General features: G+C 39.4%; 1 protein-coding gene across 1 annotated transcript in view; it reads left to right on the forward strand.

Moving 5' to 3' along the window:
- Nucleotides 1–24,442, forward strand: part of TRHDE (thyrotropin releasing hormone degrading enzyme) — a 465,860-nt gene that overhangs the window by 41,161 nt on the left and 400,257 nt on the right. The window lies entirely within an intron of this gene.

A 24,442-nucleotide genomic window follows, 5' to 3' on the forward strand; every position in this document is an offset into this window, starting at 1 on the left:
AGTTACAAACAGTAATATTCACCCTTTGTAGGTGTATTATTCTGTGGATTTTGACAAATGGATACAGTCATGAAACCGCCACCACAATCAAGATATAGACTATTTCCATCACTCCCCAAAGTTCCTTTATGACTCTCTGTGGTCAGTTCCTTTTCCTGACATCCCACCCCTGGCAACCACCGATCCTTTTTTCTTTTCCAGTTGTTCTACCTTTTCCAGAATGTCCTTTGTATCAACTAGTCATTTTAAAGCAGTGTTCTGGTGCCTCTTACTGGGCTTCATTACTGCTTGCACCCTAGTTTACGCACCATGTCTGCATGTGGGCTTTATGGATGTGTGTGTCTGTGTGTCTGTCTGTGCTGGTTGCGTGGAGATGGCGCTAACAAGTCCACGGATGCAGGCTTCAGTGTAACTCAGCGCCCAGGGCAGCAGTGCAATTGTCCTAGGTGTGCTCAACGCATTCAGTTCAGTTCAGTTCAGTTCAGTCGCTCAGTCGTGTCCGACTCTCCGCAATCCCATGAATCACAGCACACCAGGCCTCCCTGTCCATCACCAACTCCCGGAGTTCACCCAAACTCATGTCCACAGAGTCAGTGATGCCATCCAGCCATCTCATTCTCTGTCGTCCCCGTCTCCTCCCGCCCCCAACCTTTCCCAGCATCAGAGTCTTTTCCAGTGAGTCAACTCATCGCATGAGGTGGCCAAAGTATTGCAGTTTCAGCTTTAGCATCAGTCCTTCCAATGAACACCCAGGATTGATCTCCTTTAGAATAGACTGGTTGGATCTCCTTGCAGTACAAGGGACTCTCAAGAGTCTTGTCCAACACCACAGTTCAAAAGCATCAATTCTTCAGCGATCAGCTTTCTTCATAGTCCAACTCTCACATCCATACATGACCACGGGAAAAACCATAGCCTTGACTAGACGGACCTTTGTTGGCAAAGTAATGTCTCTGCTTTTTAATATGCTATCTAGGCTGGTCATAACTTTCCTTCCAAGGAGTAAGCGTCTTTTAATTTCATGGCTACAATCAGCATCTGCAGTGATTTTGGACCCAAAAACATAAAGTCTGACACTGTTTCCACTGTTTTTCCATCTATTTCCCATGAAGCATTAACATCGCTAAAAATGCAGGGAAAGGGAGATGTCTTTTTCATCTGCCACTCAGTAAATATCACTGACTCTTCATCAAATGTACAATATTTTAATGGAACACTAATGAAATTGCTAACACTAACAACTGCCATGGAGAAACTCAGTTAATCTGTATGATAATATAATAATAAGAGGATTAATTATATTTTGTTCATTACACTGGCCAATCTGGAGTGCCATGCTTGAGTCAGTACATCTTGGTAGATGTCCAGTAACACAATCAGAGAAAACTAAATTGACTGCAACATGGTCAATTGAAAAGCTGTACAAACTCTTCCCATAACATATGGGGGAGAATGAAACTCATTATTTAACTGTCTGCTGTGATAGCTTTAAGTCATTTAGTACCTTCCTTGGAGAAAGGCTTATTTTTACTATTCTCTTTTTTACTTCCTATTTTCTTCACAAGGGCTGTTATATAGATTTCAAAGACTGGATGGTAGCATTTGTAGAGATGTGGATAGATGGACAAACCAAGTGAGCCAACATTTGTTGAGTGTGATAATCACTTTAAATACAGCTCACTGATTTTTCACAGAAACCTAGAAGTAGGATTTTTATCTCCATTTTACAGGTAAGTAAATCTAAAAAGAGCTTGCCCTGAGTCACACAGCTAGTAAAACCAGGTCTGCCTTCAAAGGCCAAAGCCCCTCACCTCACCGATTCCCTGTGTTGCTGTAAGCGTTATGCCGTGTGATGACTTTTCAGCATCATCCCTTAGGCTCTACTAATCTGCTGGCTAAATGTATTGATACTGTTCACAGCACATCAGCTTTGTGATTATGTACAATTGCTCAACAAATAACAGGAATTGCTTTTTATTTTCTATATTTAGGAGTTTAGAATGACTTATAATAAAGTTGATGACCTAAGGTCAGACATTTCCTGTAAAGTGATGACCAGACCTTCTCCAGCCTGCTATTAATTATGACCCAACAGCACTCAGCCATTGCTTTAAAAATGATAAAAAAATAAAAAATAACACAGCAAATGATACTCTGGTTATTATGTAACAATGTGGTGGGTGTTAAAAAGGTAATATTGGTAGCCTGTGACTATTTCCCGTTACTCCACTTACAGAGCAGATGAACACATTTTCCGGTAGACCATGAATTTATCAGATTTCATTAAGCTATCTTATCCTTCCAACCTTAATAAAATTTCATGAAGGTTATAATTCTGTGAGCTTTTAAAGGTTGTGACACTTTAAAAAAAATATGAGATAAACATCAACTTCTTAGGCTAAGGTGAAAATATTTGTCCAGGAACTTTAGTAAGTAGTGAAGTAGTGACTTGTGCCTCTGCTGTTATTTTCCTTTCCCCCTTTTTCACCATCACTATGAATATATGTGAAGAGACGTATATCTGGTTTTTGAGGGTCTTGAAGCAAAACTTAGATTCTTTTTTTCTTTTAAAAGGGGCTTTTCTTTCTCTCCCTCCCTTCCTTCCTTTGTAGCCATTTGCAATATTTCTGCTTTTGTAATGTAAATCTTTGCTGCTGCTGCTGCTAAGTCGCTTCAGTCGTGTCCGACTCTGTGCGACCCCACAGACGGAAGCCCACCAGGCTCCCCCGTCCCTGGGATTCTCCAGGCAAGAACACTGGAGTGGGTTGCCATTTCCTTCTCCAATGTGTGAAAGTGAAAAGTGAAAGTGAAGTCGTTCGGTCTTGTCTGACTAGTAGCGACCCCACGGACTGTAGCCCACCAGGCTCCTCTGTCCATGGGATTTTCTAGGCAAGAGTACTGGAGAGGCTTGCCATTGCCTTCTCCAGTGTAAATCTTCAGTCTATCTTTAATTCGATTAGAAATACTAAAATACTTCCAAGCTATCAAATTTTATGATTTTATTATTTTGGGTCATATTTATAGTTTCAAACTATTAGGTCAGGTAAGTAGATAATTTTGCTTCTCTTTTCCAAAACCCAAAATACATGGCTACTTCCAGAATATTGACTGATTTTAAAAAATCTCTATAGATTTTGCTCATATTGTAGAGCAGCGGATAGACTGAACATTAGGATAGGGTTTCTGTACATTCTCTTTGTACTAACACTTTCCCCTTAGCTTTTAACTTTAAATTAAATTGATTAATTAAGTTTGTTTAAATTCAGTTCAGTTCAGTCGCTCAGTCGTGTCCGACTCTTTGCGACCCCATGAATCACAGCACGCCAGGCCTCCCTGTCCATCCAACTAATTAAAACATACAAAATATTTGTAATACTTGTTAAATGTTCTAATGAGTGTTTTTAAAATATTCTTTTATGAGAATAAAATATAATAGTAGTGTAAGGTATAACCCAAGTATATATTTATTGTACTGAAATGAATCCTACTATCAAAAAAGCATTATTTTTCTTTCTGTTTGTCAATACCGAACTTTATCATTGGACAAATGTTCTTTTACAACTAGTGCAAAATTTTTATTTTAGATAAATGGTGTAACACTTTAGAAGAAATAATTTTTAAAAAGTATGGAGTGTAGAGTACAAAACTATCAGGAACAATTATCCAAGGTGTTTCTACAGGTCTTGTGACAGCCTTTGTTGGACACTATCTTTCCAAGGATGTTGGCTCAGTGGTAAAGAATCTTCCTGCCAGTGCAGGAGATACAGGTCTGATCCCTGGGTTGGGAAGATCCCCTGGAGGAGGAAATGACAACCCACTCCAGGGTTCTTGCCTGGAGAATTCCATGGACAGAGGAGCCTGGCAGGCTGCAGTCCATGGGGTTATAGAGTCAAATGTGACTTAGTGACTAAGCGTAGCACATGACACAGGATATAACTTTAGAAGCTAGAGATTGTGTCCCCTAGGGAAGAAGGCAGATTTGTTCCTGAGCAAGATAAACTCTCTCAGGACAAAGCTCAGGCAGTTTTGTTTGCAGTTCTCTTTGGAAGATTCTCTGTGAGATTGGCAGTTTTCCTATTGGGTTTCTTCCGCAGTGGCCTAGAACCCTGGTGTGTGCAGCATCCCTCTTGGCCACTCTCTGTCGTCCACACTGGACTTGAGTCCAAGGGTAACCCATGAACAGGAAGCTCATTCTGCCTGCTTGTCTTTGGGTAGTAAACTTCTTTGCCTCTGACCCAGGGATCTCGTGTCTTTGCCAAAATCTATGAAACTATAGCAAGCTAAACTGTTAGCTTGCAAGCAAGATAACGTTTCTGACCCTTCTCAGTTCTTGACAAAAACCTATTTTATCACATGTGATCTGAATGTGAAAGACCAGAGCATCATGTATTAAAAAAAATGTAGAGAAATAAAATACCTTATAAATTGCAAACTTGCAATCTGTTTTTCTTGATTTTTGGTTGATTTTGCAAATTAAATGCACTGGGAATGAGTTGTTCCTATATAAAAGTCATCTTATAAAACATAATCCACTATGGCAGCATTTATTGTAGACACAGTACATGAATATGAAATTAATTTTATTTGCATAAAATTGCTACTGTTTCAAGTAGATGTCACGGAAAAAAAAAGGTAGTTCTGTGAAGCCCTTTGGCCCTACTAAGAGTTGCAGGTGAAATTTATATCTGAATTTGACAACTGCATAAAAATATTTAAGGATTTTTAAAAGTAAAGGTGCCTGGTAACTGTGACCTTATTTTGCTCCTGGTATTGTACCTTTTTTTTTTTCAGACTTGGCTCCACTGATAAAATGCAGAAATTCGGGATTGAGATTTGAAATGGGGTTATGATTAAACATTTAAAAAATACTACATTTATGATCAGTGTTCAGACAATTAGGTGGCAAGTTTGCACTCACTGAACCACAAATACCTGTTAATATAATTTGTATTTTCATGTCAAGTTGGCCAGATCAGCTTGCTGCTGCTGCTGCTAAGTCACTTCAGTCGTGTCCGACTCTGTGTCACCCCATAGACGGCAGCCCACCAGGCTCCCCCGTCCCTGGGATTCTCCAGGCAAGAACACTGGAGTGGGTTGCCATTTCCTTCTCCAATGTGTGAAAGTGAAAAGTGAAAGTGAAGTCGCTCAGTCGTGTCCGACTCTTCGCGACCCCATGGACTGCAGCCTACCAAGGTCCTCCATCCATGGGATTTTCTAGTCAAGAGTACTGGAGTGGCTTGCCATTGCCTTCTCCGAAATCAGCTTGGTGCTGCCTATTTAAAAATAGATAGGTATAGCTATTTAATTTACATTAGATTGGTGTCTCTTAAGTTTCTTTATTTTTACTCCTAGTTTTAAAATTGTAATATAGTGGACATACCCCACTATGTTAGTTTCAGGTGTACAGCATAATGATCTGACATCTGCATATATCATGAAACGATCAACGTGATAATCTAGTAAACATCTGTCCCTATACAAAGTTGCTATGATATTATTGACCGTATTCTTTAGGCTGTGTATGACTTCCCATGGGTTATTTATTTTGTGACTGGAGGTGTGTCCCTCTTAATTCCCTTCACTAATTTCACTCCTCACTCCTTCCACTCTGGCAACCGCTCATTTGTTGTCCCTATCGATGAGTTTGTGTTTGTTTTTTAGATTCTGCATGAAAGTGATATCATAGACTATTTGTCCTTCTCTGTCTGCATAATAGCCTCCAGATCCACCTGTGTTGGCACAAATGGCAAGAATTCATTTTTTATGCAGAATAATATTCCGTTATATACATATATCACTTCTTTATTCATTCACATATTGATGGACAGTTACTTTGCTTCCATGTCTTAACTATTGCGAATAATGTTGCGATTAGTGTTGATGTGTATATAATTTATAATTAAGTGTTTTTGCTTTCCTCAGGTGAATACCCAGAAATGAGACTGCTGGATCCCATGGTTCTATTGTTAATTTTTTGAGTTTTCCATAGTGGCCGCTCCAATTTACAATCCTACCAGCCATGTATGAGGGTTTCCTTTTCTTCACATCCTCTCCAGCCCTTGTTATGTGCTGTTTTTTTGATGATAGCCATTCTCACAGGTGTGAGGTGATATGTCATTGTGGTTTTAATTTATGTCTTCCTTATGGTTAATGATGGTGAGCATCGTTTCGTGTGTCAGTTGGCTATCTGTATGTCTCCTTTGGCAAAAGGCCTATTCAAGGCCTCTGCTCATTTTTTGAGCTGTATGTTTTTTTTAAGTTTAGTCCTCTGAATTATCTGTATATTTTGGATATTAACCCCTTGTCTGATACATCATTTGAAACATCTGAAATAACTCTTTCCCTTCAGTAGACTGCCTTTTCTTTTCATTGATAGTTTCCTTTGCTCTACAAAAGCTTTCCAGTTTGATGTAGTCAGTTGTTTGTTTTTGCATTTGTTTCCCTGGCGTATCTAAAAATATTGCCAAGATTGATTGCAAAGAGCATATGCCCTGTTTTCTCCTAGAAGTTTCATCATTTCATGTTTTACAGTAAGTGTTTAGTCCATTTTATTTTTGTACAAAAGTAGTCCAATTTGATTCTTTTGCATGTCACTGTCCTGTTTTCCCAATATCATTTATAAAAGAAGCTGTCTTTTCCTATTGTATATTCTTGCCTCCTTTGTCCTAGATTAATCGTCCATATAAGCATAGGGTTATTTCTAGGTTCCCTATTCTGTTCCAGTCATCTATGTGTCTGTTTTTGTGCCAGTACAATACTGTTTTGATTATTGTAGCTTCATAGTATAGTTTGAAATCAGAGATGTGGTATCTCCAGCTTTGTTCTTTCTCTTGATTACTTTGGTTATTTGAAGTCTTTTGTATTTCCATTAAAATTTTAGAATTATTTGCTCTAGTTCTGTGAAAAATGCCTTTGGTATTTTGATAGTGATTGCACTGAATCTATAGATTGCATTGGATAATGTGGACATTTTAGCAATTCTAATTTTTCTAATCCGTGAGCATATTATATCTTTACATTGGTTTGTGTCATCTTCAGTTTCTTTTATCCATGTCTTATACTTTTCAGACTACTTGTAGTCTTTTGCCTCTTTAGTTGCTTTATTCCTGGGTACTTTATTATATGGGGGCATTTATAAATCGGATTATTGGAGAAGGAAATGGCAACCCACTCCAGTATTCTTGCCTGGAGAATCCCAGGGACGGGGCAGCCCGGGCTGTCTATGGGGTCACACAGAGTCAGACACGACTGACGTGACTTAGCAGCAACAGCAGCGTAAATGGGATTGTTTTCTTAGTTTCTCTCTCTGATAGTTCATTGTTAATGTATGAAAAAGCAACAGATAATTGTACATTAATTTTGTGTCCTGAAACTGTACTGAATTCATTTATATATATATATATATATATATTAGTTCTTTTTTGTAGCATCTTTAGGATTTTCTGTATATAGTATCATACTATCTCCAAGTAGTGACAATTTCACTTCTTCCTTTCCAGTTTGGGTTTCTTTCATTTCTTTTTCTTGTCTGATTGCTGTGTCTAGAACTTCCAATCCTTTGTTGAATAGAAATGGTGAGAGTGGACATCCTTGTCTTGTTCCTGATCTTAGGGGAGATGCTTTCAGCTTTTCACCTTTGAGTATGATGTTAGCTGCGGGTTTGTCATTTATAGCTTTTATTATGTTGAGGTGTGTTCCCTCTATACCCACTTTGATGAGGTGTAATAAATGGATGCTACTTATTTATATCATAATTTATTATGATAGAAGCTTTTTCTGCATTTATTGAGATGATCATCTGACTACTATTCTTTAGTTTGTTAGTGTAGTGTATCGCATTGGTTTGTGGATATTACTCTTCCATCACTGGAAGACAGATCTCTCTTGATCATAGTGTATTATCTTTTTAAGGTATTGTATTTGGTTTGCTAACATTTTGTTGAGGATTTCTTCATCTGTGTTCATTGGTGACATTGGTCTGTAATTTTCTTTTTTGTGTGTGTGGTGTTTGTCTGGTTTTGGTATTTATGTGAAGCTAGACTCAGAATGAATTTGAAAGCATTCCTTCCTCTTCAATTTTTGGAATAGTTTGAGAAATATAGGTGTTAACTGTTTTTTAAATGTTTGATAGAATATACCTGTGAAGCTGTCTGCTTCTGGGGAACAAAAGAAAATTCCCTTTTGTTTGTTGGGAATTTTAATATTAGTTATTTAATTTTGTTACTTTAAAGTCTGTTAATATTTTGTGGTTCTTTCTAATTCAGTCTTGGGAGATTGTACTTTTTAAGGAATTTATTCATTTCTTCTAGGTTGTACATTTTATTACTATATAATTGTTTGTAGTAATCTTATGATCCCTTGTACTTCTGTGGTGTCAGCTGTAACATCTCATCTTTTAGTTCTGTTTTTTATTTATTTGGGTACTCTATCTTCTTATTCTTGATGAGTCTGGCTAAAGGTTTATCCATTTCTTTATGTTTTGAAAGAACAAACTGTTAACTTCATTGATCTTTACTGTTGTATTTTTAAGTCTGCATTTCATTTAATTCTCCTCTAATCTTTATTGTTTCTTTCCTTCTGATAACTTTGGATTTTGTTTGTTCTTTTTTTGAGTTCCTTTAGATGTAAGTTTAGATTGTTTATTTCAGATTTTTCTTGTTTCCTGAAGTAAGTATGTGGGGCTATAAACTCCCCTCTTGCAGCTGCTTTTGCTGAATTCCATAGATTTTATATATTTGTTTTTCTAGTTTTAGTTGTCTCCAGGTATTTTTTGATTTCCTCTTAGGTTTATTTGTTGACCCATTGGTTCTTAGTAGCGTGTTGTTTAGACTTAATGTGTTGGGTTTTTAGTAGTTTTCTTCTTGTAGTTGATTTCTAGTCTCATGCTATTGTGGTTGGAAAGTGTGCTTTGTGTGATTTTAGTCTTAAAATTTGTTGAGACTTATTTTGTTTCACAGTATGTGATCTATCCTGGAAAATTTCCATGTGCTCTTGAAAAAAATGTGCATTTGCTGTTTTGAGATATAAGTTTCTATATATATCTATTAATTCAGTCTAATTTACCATGTTATTGGGGAGAGTGTTCCTTATTCATTTTCTGTCTGGATGATATATACATTGATGTAACTGGGGTATTAAAGTCCCTTCTTATTGTATTACGGTCATATTTTCCTTTTATGTTTGTTAACATTTGCTTTATGTATTTAAGTGCTCCTGTGTTGTTTTTCAGTCACTGAATCGTGTTTGACTCTTTGTAACCCCATGGACTGTAGCATGCCAGGTTCCTCTGTCCTCCACCATCTCCTGGAATTTGCTCAAATTCATGTCCATTGAATTAGTGATGCTATTTAACCATCTCATCCTCTGCTGCCCCATATGTTATGTACATATATATTTTTACAGTTGTTATATTCTTGTTGAATTGATCCCTTTAACGTTATATCTTATTATATAGCTCTTGTTTTCAGTTCATTTTTCATGATATAAATATTGCTTCCCCAGCTTTCTTTTTGCTTGCACTGCTTGGTATACCTTTTTCTATCCCCACACTTTAAGACTGTATGTGTCTGTAGATCTGAAATATGTCTCTCTCTCTTTTTTTTAACCATTTTTGTTTTTTAACCATTCAGCCACTCTGTATCTTTTTTATTGGAGCATCTAGAGTTGACTCACTGGAAAAGACTGATGCTTGGAGGGATTGGGGGCAGGAGGAGAAGGGGACGACAGAGAATGAGATGGCTGGATGGCATCACCAACTCAATGGAGGTGAGTTTGAGTGAACTCCGGGAGTTGGTGATGGACAGGGAGGCCTGGCGTGCTGTGATTCATGGGGTCACAAAGAGTCAGACACGACTGAGCGACTGAACTGAACTGAGTCCAATTATATTTAAAGTAACTATTGATATTTATATATGGATTGCTGTTTTAAACTCATTTTTCACTAGTTGGTAGTTCTGTTTTGTTCCTTTTTCCTTCTTTTGCTCTTGACTTGCCATTCTTGTGATTTGATGACTATTGTTAGTATTATGTTTGGGTTGCTTTCTCTTTTGTGTGTGGTTTTTGGTTACCATGTGGTTCTTCTATAACAACATGATGTTTTAAGTTGATTATCTCTTGTATTTTAAGTTAATGGTCTCCTAAGTTCAAATGCATTCTAACCACCATACATTTTTGCTATCTTCACTCTCCCCACCAATATTTAATGTGTTTGACATCACATTTTCATCTTTTTGTTTTGTGTATCTCAACTAATTAGTGTGGATATGTATGTTTTTACTACTTTGTCTTTTAACCTTCCTGCTAGCTTTGTATTTGGTTGGTCTCCTTCCTTTACTGTATGTTTTCCTTTACCAGTGAGATATTTGCTTCCATTATTTTCATATTTCTAGTTATGCTTTTACCTTTCTGCTTAGAAAAATCTCTTTAAAATATCTTGTAAAGCCAGTTTAGTGGTGCTGAATTCTTTTAGCTTTTGCTTACTTGGGAAACTCCATTTCACTCCTTTAATTCTGAATGATAACCCTATCAGGCAGAATATTCTTGTTTATACAGTTAAATTTTTTTTTTTTTTGTCTTTGACTATATCATGCAATGCCCTTCTGGACTGAAAAGTTTTTATGAAAAAGCCAGCTCATAGTCTTATGGGAGATCTCTTTTGTGTTACTAGTTGCTTTCCTCTTGATGCTTTTTAAATTCTGTATCTTTAATTTTTGCTAGTTTAATTACATTGCATCTTGATGTGAACCTATTTGGATTCATCTTGTTTGGGACTCTCTATGAACCCTAGACCCAGGTGTCTGCTTCCATACCCAAGTTAGGGGAGATTTGGCTATTATTTTTTCAAATAATTAGCTTCTCTTTCTTCTTCTTCTATAATGTGAATGTTAATATGCTTGATGTTGTCTGAGAGGTCTCTTAAACCTTCTTTTTTTCTGTTTAACATGTGTGACTTCCACTGCACTGTATTCTAGATTCTGTTCCTCCGTATCATCCAATCTACTGCTAATTCCTTCTAGTATATTTTTTAATTTCAATTATTGTATCCGGTTTGGTTCTTTTTTAAATTTTCTAACACAGTTCTCACTGTGTTCATCCATTCTTCTCCTGAGCTCAGTGAACATCCTTATGATCATTCCCTTAAACTCTTTATCAGGTAGGTTACTTATCTCCACTTCGTTTAGTTCTTTTTCTGAAGTTTTTGTCTTATTCCTTTATTTAGAACATATCCCTCTGTATTTTCATTTTTCCATATTCTTTGTACTTATTTCTATATATTAGGTAGATGGGTTATATTTCCTGATCTTGGAGAAGTGGTCTTATGAGGACATGGTATTATGGGGTCCAGCAGTACACTCCCCTCTGGTCACCAGATTTATATCCTCTGGCGGGGGGGCCCTATATGGACTGCATATACCCTTCTGCTGTGGCAGGGCCCACTACTGTGGGTGTGCTGGTAAATGGGTCTGGCCTCTGGCTCTGTTGGCTGGAAGGTTGTGCCTCCACTGGAGAGTGAGGAAGACCCCCAATGTAGCTCTTTGTGTGGCCCTGGGAGGCTCAGGTAGTGCAGTTTGCTAGTGGCTGGGGCTAAGTCCCTGGAGCTAGTAGGCTAGAATAAGGATTCCAAAATGGCCCTTGGCAGCACTGGTGTTATTATGATGGAATGAGCATCCCCAAATTGTGCTGCCAGGGTCTCTACCTCCCAGGGGAGTTCCAGTTGCCTCCTGCATCTCCAAGAGGCTCTTTAAGATCAGTAAGTGGGTCTGACCCAGGCCCCTTTCAGACTGCTGCCTCTCCTCTGGGACTCAGAAGATGTGAGGTTTTACATGTGCACTTTGAGTGGAGTCGCTATTTCCTACTGCCCTCCAGGTCTTCTGAACATAAGCCCTGATGGTTTTCAAAGCCAGACATTTTGGCAGCTTATCTTCTTGATGCCGGAACAGTGAACTAGGGAGCTTAATGTGGCTCAGACCCCCATTTCTTGTGGAGGACCTCTAAGATTGGGATATTCCTCCAGTATATGGGTTGCCGACCCAGTGGTGTGTATAATACATCTCTAGTCCTCTTTCCTGTTTCACTATGGGTCCTTCTTTGTCTTTAGTTGTGGGAAACTTCTTCTTCTAGTCTTCAACTCATTCTCATGGGTATTTGCTTTGTAAGCAGTTGTAATTTTGATATGTCTGTAGGAAGAGACCCGAGATCTTATTTCACCATCTTGGACACCTCTACTGTTCACGTTTTTAAAGGATATATTTTTTTCCCATTTAAAGCAAAACTGTGTCTTTTTTTTAAAGTTGACTTGTTTGTAGGTTTTCTCAGCTACTTCCCTCAAAATCTTTAATTTGCATGATCTACATGAGGAAGATAAAACTTTACCTTAGTCTTCGGTAAGAATATGAAGTATTTCAAGGTGATGTTTATGGGTTGCTTTCTACTAATTTTGTAAGAAAAAAGAATGGACAAACTGATAAGTCTTACACAAGTTCCTCAAGGTGACAATATTTTATGAAACAAATAGTTTAGTTTGTGAAGTCCATATATACCTTAGATTATTTTCAAGCAGCCATCTGTGCCATAACTCATGATTTCTTCTGCATTTTTAATCAGCATATAGTTATGCATGGCCCCAGCATTATTGCCATCTAAATGCTTAAAACAGTAAAGTGCTGCAGGATATTAGGACTCATAGCTGTAAAATTATGGTGTGTGTTTTTTTCTCTGTACCTGAGCAGATGATCTGCAAATCAAAGCCTCGCAGAGACACATCTGTTAAACTGCTGGAGAGTGTGACTGGCAACACAATCCCAGGATTTGTATTTGAGAGTGCCATGGTGCTGGACTTCTTGTGATTCAGCCTTGGGTTCTACCGTTAGGGATGATGTGCTGTGTACTCTCACCCCTGGCTTACTCTGACCAAGAAGAGAGCTGGCGATGCTGCATTATTGCCATGTAGCCTGATTTTCTGCAGCATTTTAATTACATTGTGTGGTCTTGGAATTACGGTTACTTTAAATGGATCTGCAATGATTTTTTCCTCCTTTATGTGTAATTTAGCTTGGAAAAAAAATGCAACTAAATTTCATTTCAAGCAGAAATGTGTTACACCAGCTGCAGATTGAGGCCTGGCCTTGATTTGCAAATTCTCACAGATTCAGAGGATGTTCTGCCAGCAGCCAGTGTAATAGCTGGGATATGGCCAAAGAGCAGCTTTTCATTGAATGTATTCTATTCCAGCTTCCGAATGCACAGATCCAAGGAACTTTTTCCTTGAGAAGACACTGATATATTTACTTGGAGTAGCATTATACAGACATAAATCAAGAGCCCTGGTAAGAAAATCAGTACTTAGAGGTTTTAGTTCTGAGTCATGGATTTGCTGTATGACTTTGGGGTAGTCACTTATGCTGCTGCGCCCTTCTCATGTTCACAGCAAGAGCGTTGCTTGTAGAACGAGTGTCACTTGGGGCCTGACAGCTACTATAGAGTATAGCTAATGGTTAGTGCCATCATTTTTTTTAATAATAAGCATTTTCATTAAAGTATAAAAAAATCAGGAAAAGTGGCTAAGTCATATGTGAATTTTTACAAGGTGAGAACAGCTGTTCACGAGATTCAGATCAAGAAAGGGAATCACCCACACCCATGAAATCCTTTCAGGCTTCCCCTTAGTCACTAATCCTCTTTTCCAAGACAGTGAAGTGAAAGTGAAAGTCACTCAGTCGTGTCCGACTCTTTGTGACCCCAGGGACTATACAGTCCGTGGAATTCTCCAGGCTAGGATACTGGAGTGGGTAGCCTTTCCCTTCTCCAGGGGATCTTCCCAACCCAGCAATCGAACCCAGGTCTCCTGCATTGAGGGCAGCTTTTTTACCAGCTGAGCCACAAGGCATACTTTAGTTTGTGCCTAGTTCTTAACATTTTGTGAATGGAATTACCCATAATGCTCTTTGTTTCTGACTTTTCACTCACTGATGACGTGAAAGCTGCTCAGTCGTGTCCGACTCTTTGCGACCCTATGGACTATCCAGGCCATTCCTGGAATTCTCCAGAATACTAGAGTGGATTGCCTTTCCCTTCTCCAGGGGATCTTCTTTCATGTCAATGTAAGTGGAAGAATCCCATCAGATGAATATACAGTTGATACTTAAACAACTCAGGTTTGAAATGCGTGGGTCCACTTAGTGTGGGTTTTTTTTTTCCAAAATATGCATGCAGTGCTACATGATCTGTGGTTGGTTGAACCTGTGGATGTGGAACCACAGATACAGGGGTCTGATGAAGAGCTATATGTGAATTTTCGACTGAGGTAGACTCAATGGCTCTAACCCCTACATTGTTTAAGGGTCAAGTGTAGCGCAATTTATTTATTTTTGTAAAAAGAGTGCATTGGATTAAATAACCCTGTAGTCTCTCCTTGGTCTAAAGATTATAACTGAATGATCATCCAGAAAAATGTGTTGTGATACATAAGTTACATGATTAGCTTGTACTAGCTTGTATAGGATAGCATTTAATGCAAATTGAAATTTTTAAGAAAGTAGGTTATGAGAATTTAAAAATAGAGGGATTTGGATATGATGCATATCAGAAGAAGCATTAGATATATTTTTATTGTGTTCTGTATGTTAAATTCACTGAACAATCTACAGGTGTCCCCTGTTTTTATTTGCCAACAAAGGTCTGTCTAGTCAAAGCCATGGTTTTTCCAGTAGTCATGTATAGATGTGAGAGTTGGACTATAAAGACAGTTCAGCATCAAAGATTTGATGCTTTTGAACTGCAGTGTTGGAGAAGACTCTTGAGAGTCCCTTGGACTGCAAGGAGATCAAACCAGTCAATCCAAAAGGAAATCGGTCCTGAATATTTAATGGAAGGACTGATGCTGAAGCTGAAACTCCAATACTTTGGCCACCTGATGCGAAAAACTGACTCACTGGAAAAGACCCTGACGCTGGGAAAGATTGAAGGCGGGAGGAGAAGGGGACGACAGAGGATGAGATGGTTGGATGGCATCACCGACTCGATGGACTTGAGTTTGAGTGAGCTCTAGGAGTTGATAATGGACAGGGAGGCCTGGCATTCTGCTGTCCATGGGGTCACAAAAAGTCGGACATGACTGAGCGACTGAACTAGGCTGGCCTGTCTTTTGAAAGTTTGATTTACAGTGCTTTGCTTTTATGAAAAATCTAGTTAGTACTTTTGCTAATTTAGAGAAATCCGAGGATTTTCACTGTCATGAGAAAAAGGTGAAGAGTGAAGTAGCACCCAGTGTCTGTTTGCAGCAAGCTGTTGTAGAGACAGCACACAAACCCTGAACTGAGAGACTGGCACCGCCGAGCCCCTTCTTTGGAAACTATGTTCAGTTGCCACAGCTGCCACCGCTTTGAACTGTGTCTGTGAGCATCTGTGCTTTATCTTGATTTATTTTGTGCGCCCATTAGCAAGATGTGTTCTAAGGTAATTATTTTTTCACTTTACTCTGTTTTGGTTTACAAAAGGTTTCATAGGAATGCTCTACTTTTGGATAACAGGGGGACCATGTATTAAGTATCAGACACTATATTGCTGCTGCTAAGTCACTTCAGTCGTGTCCAACTCTGTGTGACCCTACAGATGGCAGCCCACCAGGCTCCCCTGTCCCTGGGATTCTCCAGGCAAGAACACTGGAGTGGGTTGCCATTTCCTCCTCCAATGTGTGAAAGTGAAAAGTGAAAGTGAAGTCGCTCAGTCACGTCTGACTCGTAGTGACCCCACGGACTGCAGCCTACCAGGCTCCTCCATCCATGGGATTTTCTAGGCAAGAGTACTGGAGTGGCTTGCCATTGCCTTCTCCGAAAGCAACTCTATAGGGTATTATAATTCCTTTTTCTTTTTAATAGATGAGGAGACTGAGTCTCAGAAAGTTTGGTGGTTTTCTGTTTTTATACAGGTGCTAAGTAGTGGCTTGTTTAATCCTGCTTTTTCTATTGTATTCTCTCAATAAATTATTTAGACAAGATACTTGCTTGCCTCATAGTCAATAAAAGAGTCTGAAATGCTGTACTTGGGTGCAATTGCAAAAACAACAGAATGATCTGGGTTCGTTTCCAAGGCAAACCATTGAACATCACAGTAATCCAAGTCTATTCCCCAACCACTAATGCCAAAGAAGCTGAAGTTGAATGGTTCTATGAAGACCTACAAGACCTTCTAGAGCTAACACCAAAAAAAGATGTCCATTTCATCATAACGGACTGGAATGCATAAGTACGAAGTCAAGAGATACCTGGAGTAACAGGCAAGTTTGGCCTTGTAGTACAGAATGAAGCAGGGCAAAGTCTAACGGGGTTTTGCCAGGAGAACGCACTGGTCGTAACAAGCACCCTCTTCCAACAATACAAGAGATGACTCTACACATGGACGTCACCAGATGATCAATACCAAAATCAGATTGATTATATTCTTTGCAGCTGAAGATGGAGAAGCTCTTACACGGTCAGCAAAAACAAGACCAGGAGCTGACCTTGGCTCAGATCACAAACTCTTTATTGCAAAATTCAGACTTAAATTGAAGAAAGCAGGGAAAACCACTAGGCCATTCAGGTATGACCTAAATCAAATCCCTTTTGATTATACAGTGGAAGTGACAAATAGATTCAAGGGATTAGATCTGAAAGACAGATTGCCTGAAAAACTGTGGATGGAGGGTCATAGCATTGTACGGGAGGGGGTGATCAGAATCATTCCCAAGAAAAAGAAATGCAGAAAGGCAAAATGATTGTCTGAGGAGGTCTTACAAATAGCTGAGAAAAGAAGGAAAACAAAAGGCAAAGGAGAAAAGGAATGCAGAATTCCAAATAGCAGGGAGAGGTAAGAAAGACTTCTTAAGTGAACAGTGCAAAGAAATAGAGGAAAACAACAAAGCAGATCAATGAAAAGTTTAGTCTAGTGGAGAAAAGTTGTAATAGAGGCATGGGAGCTATAGGTCCATGGAGGGGGAAACGTCAAGGCTGTATATTGTCACCAAACTTATTTAACTTATATGAAGTATACATCATGCAAAATGCCAGGCTGGATGAAGCACAAGCTGGAATCAAGTTTGCTGGGAAAAATATCAATTACCTCATATATGCAGATGACACTGTCCTTATGGCACTACCCTTATGAAGAGGAACTAAAAAGCTTCTTGACAAAGGTGAAAGAGAAGAGTATAAAAGTTGGCTTGAAACAACATTCAGAAAACTAAGATCATGGCGTCTGGTCCTATCACTTCATGGCAAATGGATAGGAAAAAAATGGAAACCATGAAAGACTTTATTTACTTGGGCTCCAAAATCACTGCAGACAGTGACTACAGCCATGAAATTAAAAGAGCCTTGCTCCTTGGAAGAAAAGCTATGACAAACCTAGACAGTGTATAAAAAAGTAGAAACATTACTTTGCTGACAAAGGTTTGTATAATCAAAGCTATGGTTTTTCCAGTAGTCATGTATGAATGTGAGAATTGGACCATAAAAAAGGTTGGGCAGTGAAGAATTGATGCTTTTGAATTGCACTGGAAAAGACTCTTAAGAGTCTCTCGGACAGCAAGGGAATCAAACCAGTCCATCCTAAAGGAAATCAGCCCTGAATATTCATAGGAAGGACTGATGCTGAAATTGAAGCTCCAATACTTTGGCCACCTGATGGGAAGAGCTGACTCATTAGAAAAGACTCTGATGCTGGGAAAGATTGAGGGTAGGAGGAGAATGGGATGACAGAGGATGAGATGGTTGGATGGCATCACCAATTCAATGGACATGAGTTTGAGCAAAGTCTGGGAGATAAGGAAGGACAGAGAAGCCTGGCATGTTGCAGTCCATGGGGTCGCAGAGTGGGACATGACTGAGCAACTGAACAGCCACAATGACTTGCATGCCTGGAGCTTATATTCTGTAGGCTTTAGCTGCAAGTGAGCAAAGCAGATCAAGTCAACGAAAAGTTTAATCTAGTGGAGAAAAGTTGTAACAGACATATGGGAGCTATAGGTCCATGGAGAGGGGAATGCCAATGGCAGTCTACAGAATGGGGAAGGGGTTGCAGAAGGGAAGGGAGTCATAGGATAGAATGAGCAGAAAGTATTCAAGGCAGAACAATGGCGTGTGTGAAAGTGCAGAATATTTGAGAATGCTGCTGTAGTAAGACATCCAGATGAATGGGAAGGGGTGGAGCGGCAGAAGGAAGGTTATGTTAGGAGTGAGGCTGAAGAATGGCATGGGTAAGACATGGAGGATTGCATTTTCCTCTTAAGAGACTTTTACATGTTGGGGATGTGCAGCCATCAGATTATTTTTCATCTTGGAAATAAATCATGATGAGATGTCTTAGGACATTGTGGTGTCACTGTCCTTTAGCCAAAGACATATCTGTAATGGAAAAGTTGGAGTTGTTTCTCATTACAGTGAGGGACTATTCATGCTATGGGCCACAATGGGATATCTCTTCCCCTTTCCATCCCCAGCATGTCCTTGCTTTCTTCCACCACAGGATGCCCAGCCTGTGTCTGCCCTGCCCTGCCCTGCAATCTGCCATCTCTATGGGTCTGGCCCTTGCATTGGAGAGAGGGGTTAAAAATCCAAATGTGGGCACTGTTTTCTTCCAGATCCTATCAACCCGTGGGCCAAAAATGCCTATGTGGAAACTGTTGGTGTTTTGGAGTAGTTCAGTGGTAAATTCTTGCCTGCCCACATGGGGGGCCTGGGTTCAAAATTCTCAGCCAGGGCCAAAAAACCTCAAGAGATGCTGGTTTAATCCCTGGGTCAGGAGGAAATCCCCAGAGTAGGAAATGGCAACCCAGTCCAGTATTCTTGTCTGGTAAATTCCCTGGACAGAGGAACCTGGTGGGCTGCAGTCCATGGGGTCACAAAGAGTCATATACAACTGAGAGACTGAGCACAGCACTCAGTAAAAAGGTGTTAGAAAGGACTTCCTATATCTGGTGATTTGGGAGAGTGGGCCAAAAAGTGGGGGTTCATTCTGGATTGGGTTCTATCAGGAAACAGGGGTGATAAAATGATTTTGTACCTCAATCAATCTTACCCATAAGAAAGGTAGATAAGAGAAATTTAAAACTGTAATTGGTAGAAGGGCAGCAGTCATTCATGTAATTGGAGAGGGGGATGTTTGGGAGTTCTGTCATTTGTACAATGGCCTTATTTGTGTGTGCGCTCAGATTAGATTTTGAAGTGGTGTTGGGCTTGGTCTCACCTCATCAGTCAGAGTGAGCTTGGCTGATGTCGAGCTTGGCTGATGTTGGTGCATTTCGGGGCTGTTAACACCAACAGGAAGACACTGTAGCCTAGCTGTGAGTTGCAGGCCAATTTGCAGATGTCAGGGCGTGCTTTTCTGTTTCTCAGTGATTAGAAGTGCAGTGTCGTTCTTGTATCCTGGATCCATTATGTCTCAGCTGAGTGAATTTTGAAAAGATATTTATTTTCTTTGTGACTCAATTTCTTCATCTGAAAATGGGATGATTGCAGAATTATGAAGAATAGTGTGGGATATGCACTCACGATAGGCAAACTAATATATACAGTAAATATTGATGGACTTGAAAGAAGTAGACAGCAGTGCAGTAATAGCAGGAGATTTCAGTACCCAGTACCCCACTTTTGACAATGGATCATCCAGACAGAAAATCAATAAGGAAACATTGGATTTAAATTACCCATTAGACCAGAAGAACTGAACAGACATTTCCAAAACATTTCATCCAACTGCAGCAGGATACACCTTCTGTGCCAGTGCACATGGAAGATTTTCTAGGATAGAACATATGTTAAATCACAAAACAGGTCTTAATATATTTAAAATGATGGAGATTATATCAAGCATCTTTTCCAAACACAATGGTATAAAACTATGTTAAACTAGATAAAACTAAATGATGAAAGTCTATTCACTGAAAACTCTAAGACACTGATGAAAGAAATTTGAGAAGATGCAAACAATTAGAAAGATATTGCCTAGTCATAGCTGAAAGAATTAATATTGTTAAAATGTCCATATTACCCAAAGCAATGAACAAATTCAGTGCAATCTCTATCAAAACTCCAATGGCATTTCTTATAGGGATAGAACAAGTAATCATAAAATTTGTATGAAACTGCAAAAGACCATGAGTGACCAAAGTAATCCTGAGAAAAATGAACAAAGCTTGAGGCATCACACTCCATGATTATAAACTATATTATAATGCTATGGCAATCAAGACACTAAAGTATTAACCTAAAAACAGACATAAAGATCAATGGAAAAAAAAAAAAGATCAATGGAAAAAGAAAAGAAAGCCCAGAAATAAACATATACATGTATGGTCAATTAATGTTTGCCAGAGGAGCAAAGAGTATACAATGGGGAAAGTACAGTTTTTCAATAAATGATGCTGGGTAAACTGGACAGCCCCATGCAAAAAAAAAAAAAAAAAAATTGAATTACTATTTTACACTATAAACAAAAGTCAGTTTAGAATGGGTTAAAGACGTGAGCTATTTCAAATTGGATTAAAGTTGAGCTATTTCAAATCCTAAAAAATGATGCTGTTAAAGTTCTGCACTCAATATGCCACCAAATTTGGAAAACTCAGCAGTGGCCACAGGACTGGAAAAGGTCAGTTTTCATTCCAGTCCCAAAGAAGGGCAATGCCAAAGAATGTTCAAACTACCACACAATTGTACTCATCTCACATGCTAGCAAAGTGATGCTCAAAATTCTCCAAGTTAGGCTTCAATAGTACGTGAACCAAAAACTTCCAGATGTTCAAGCTGGATTTAGGAGAAGGAGAGGAACCAGAAAAAGCAAGAGAATTCCAGAAAAAGATCTTCTGCTTTATTGATTATTCCAAAGCCTTTGACTGTGTAGATTACAACAAACTGTGGAAAATTCTTCAAGAGATGGGAATACCAGACCATCTGACCTGCCTCCTGAGAAATCTGTATGCAGGTCAAGAAGCAACAGTTAGAACCGGACATGGAACGACAGACTAGTTCCAAATCGGGAAAGGAGTGCAATAAGGCTGTATATATTGCCACCCTCCTTATTTAACTTACATGCAGAATACATCATGTGAAATGCAGGCTGGATGAAGCACAAACTGGAGTCAAGATTTCCAGGAGAAATATCAAGAACCTCAGATACGCAGATGACACCACCCTTATGGCAGAAAGTGAAGAGGAACTAAAGAGCCTCTTGATGAAAGTGAAAGAGGAGAGTGAAAAAGATGGCTTAAAACTCAACATTCATAAACTAAGATCATGGCATCTGGTCCCATCACTTCATGGGAAATAGATGGGGAAACAATGGAAACAGTGAGAGACTATATTTTCTTGGGCTCCAAAATCACTGCAGATGGTGACTGCAGCCATGAAATTAAAAGATGCTTGCTCCTTGAAAGAAAAGCTATGACCAACGTAGACTGCATATTAAAAAGCAGAGACATTACCTGCAGACAAAGGTCTGTCTAGTCAAAACTATGGTTTTTCCAGTAGTCATGTGTGGATGTGAGAGTTGGACTATAAAGAAAGAAATGATGCTTTTGAACTGTGGTGTTGGAGATGACTCTTGAGAGTCCCTTGGACTGCAAGGAGATTCAACCAGTCCATCCTAAAGGAGATCAGTCCTGGATGTTCATTGGAAGAACTGATGCTGAAGCTGAAACTCCAATACTTTGGCCACCATATGTGAAGAACTGTCTCAATGGAAAAGACCCTGATGCTGGGAAAGATTGAAGGCAGGAGGAGAAAGGAATGACAGAGGATGAGATGGTTGAATGTCATCACCAGCTCGATGGACATGAATTTGAGCAAGCTCTGGGAGTTGGTGATGGACAGGGAGGCCTGGTGTGCTGCAGTCCATGGGGTCGTAAAGAATCAAATACGATTGATCAACTGAACTGAAAGAATTGAGTGTAAAACCACGAGCCATAACATTCCTAGAAGAAAATGTAAGCAGTAAATACCTTAACATTGGTCATGAAGATGATTGTTTAGATTTTACACCAGAAGCAAAGAGGCAAAAGCAAAAATAAATGGAATCACATCAAACTAAAAAACTTCCATGCAGGAAAGGAAATCATCAGCAAAATGAAAGGCAACCTATGGAATGGGAGGAAACATTTGCAAACCATTTTTCTGAAGGGGTTAATATGCAGAATACACAAGGAACTCACACAACAAAATAGCAAATTGAAACATTCTGGTTAAAAAATCAGCAGAGAGACTAGACATTTTTTGAATAATACAGACAGATAAGCAGCAGACACACAAGAAAAATGTTCAACATTGCTGATCAGCAGGAAGACGCAAATCCAGCTTACAATGAGATACCACCTCTACTGTCAGAACACTATCGTCCAAAAGACCACAAATAACAAATGTTGGTGAGGATATGGAGGAAGGGCCCCTTGTGTACTCTTGGTGGGCGTGTAAATTGGTGCAGCTGCTACAGAAAACAGTACGGAAGGTCCTCAAATCTTAAAAATACAACTGTTACATCCAGCAATCCCACTTCTAGGTATAGATACAAAAGAAATAACAATAAGATGGAAAATATACCTGCACTGCCATGTTCTTTGAAACAATATTCACAGTAGCCAAGTATGGGAACAACCTAAACGTCCATCAGCAGATGAATGGATAAAGAAGATGTGATATGTTTGCAGCTCCATGGGTGGAACTAGCGATTATCATACTAAGAGAAGCTAAGTTTCGAAGAGAAAGACAGATACCATGTGATATCACTTATATGTGGACTCTCAACTATAACACAAATGAATTTATCTATGACACAGAAGCAGACTCACAGACACAGGGCATCTTGACAGCGTCAAGTCTGTGGGGACGCCGGGAGAGGGCTGGACTGGGAGTTTGGGACTAGCAGATGCAGACTCTTGTTTGTAGAATTGATAAACAAAAGGGCCCTACTGTACGGCGTGGACAACTATATTCAATGTCCTGTAATAAACCAGAATGGAAAACAATATATATATATATATGTGTTTATGGGGCAGCAAAGGGATTCATATATCCATATATGAATTCAGAGTATATATATGAATCACTTTGCTGCACCAGAAGCTAACACAACATTGTAAGTCAACTATAATTTTTTCAAATGTGGTATATATATCCAATTAAATATAATTCAGCCATGGGAAGGAAGGAAATTCTACCATTTGAGGCAACATAGGTGGACCTTGAAGGCATTATGCTGAGTGAAATAAGCCAGAGAAATCAAATACTGTGCAATACCACTTATATGTGGAATAAAAAAAAAGAAAAAGGTTGCCAATAAGGTCTGAGGATCTCATGTAAAAAATGCTGACTAGAGTTAAAAGTGCTGTATTATGTAAATAACATTTGCTAAGAGAGTAAAACTTAAATGCTGTCACACAAAAAGGGAGAAATATGTGAGATGAATGTGTTAATTAACTAGATGAGGAAGATCCTTTTACGATGTATGGTGGTGGTGGCTTAGTTGCTAAGTCATGTCTGACTCTTGAGACCCCATAGACTGTAGCTCACCAGGCTCCTCTGTCTATGGGACTCTGCAGGCAAGAATACTAGAGTGGGTTGCCATTTCCTTCTCCTAGGAATCTTCCTGACCCAGGAATCGAACCTGCATCTCCTGCATTGCGGGCAGATTTCTTTACCGACTGAGCTACAAGGGAAGACCCTTTATGATGTATATGTATAGCAAATTACCACGATATACGCTTTAAATAGCTTACGATTTTATCTATCAATTATTCCTCAATAAAGCTGAAGTTAAAAAAGATGTATGAGATAATATATGTAAAGTATTTAGAACAGTGCTTGGCACGTGGTAAAGTTCCAATAAATTATGCTATTAATAATATTATTATTATTTTGGAAAGATGACTCCATCAGAACGAAAGAAGACAGGTGCGGAGAAAGAGAGACAGGGAAATGACTCGGAGCGCAATTCAGGAACCTCAGTGAGAGGCAGTTTTCCCTTTGAACCAGGGCAGTGGGAGCAGGCATGGAGAGAGGGCACAGTGGGTGAGAGCTGACACTGGAAGACTGGGTCACCCATGGTAGGGTGACGGAAAGGAGGGGAAACAGTCTCCCTGTGGGTCTGGTTTGGAAGAATGGGTGGGAAGTGAGATCGTCGCTGCAGAAGGGAAATACAGGAATAGAAAAGCCACTGAAGGACAGACATTACGGGCAGATGGAAATGTTCAGCAGGCTGCTGATGACCCAGGACTGAGGCTCAGAGGCGGGGTCCAGTGCCGTGGCCTGTGTCACTGCTGACCTCGCGTGGAGAGGCCGGCCGTCTAGGTGAGAAAAGAGAAGTCACTGCCCTTGCCCTCGGCGCCTCCCTTGGCTCCCCTCCTTAGGATGGTGGGAAAGGACTTCAAGTGTTTCGTATGCAGTGTCAAGCCTGTACCCACCTTGTTCATCGTTAAAAG

This window comes from Moschus berezovskii, chromosome 6 (genome assembly GCF_049115385.1).
Source record: "Moschus berezovskii isolate FMDL1 chromosome 6, NW_MosBer_1.0, whole genome shotgun sequence".
Classification (NCBI taxonomy): domain Eukaryota; kingdom Metazoa; phylum Chordata; class Mammalia; order Artiodactyla; family Moschidae; genus Moschus; species Moschus berezovskii.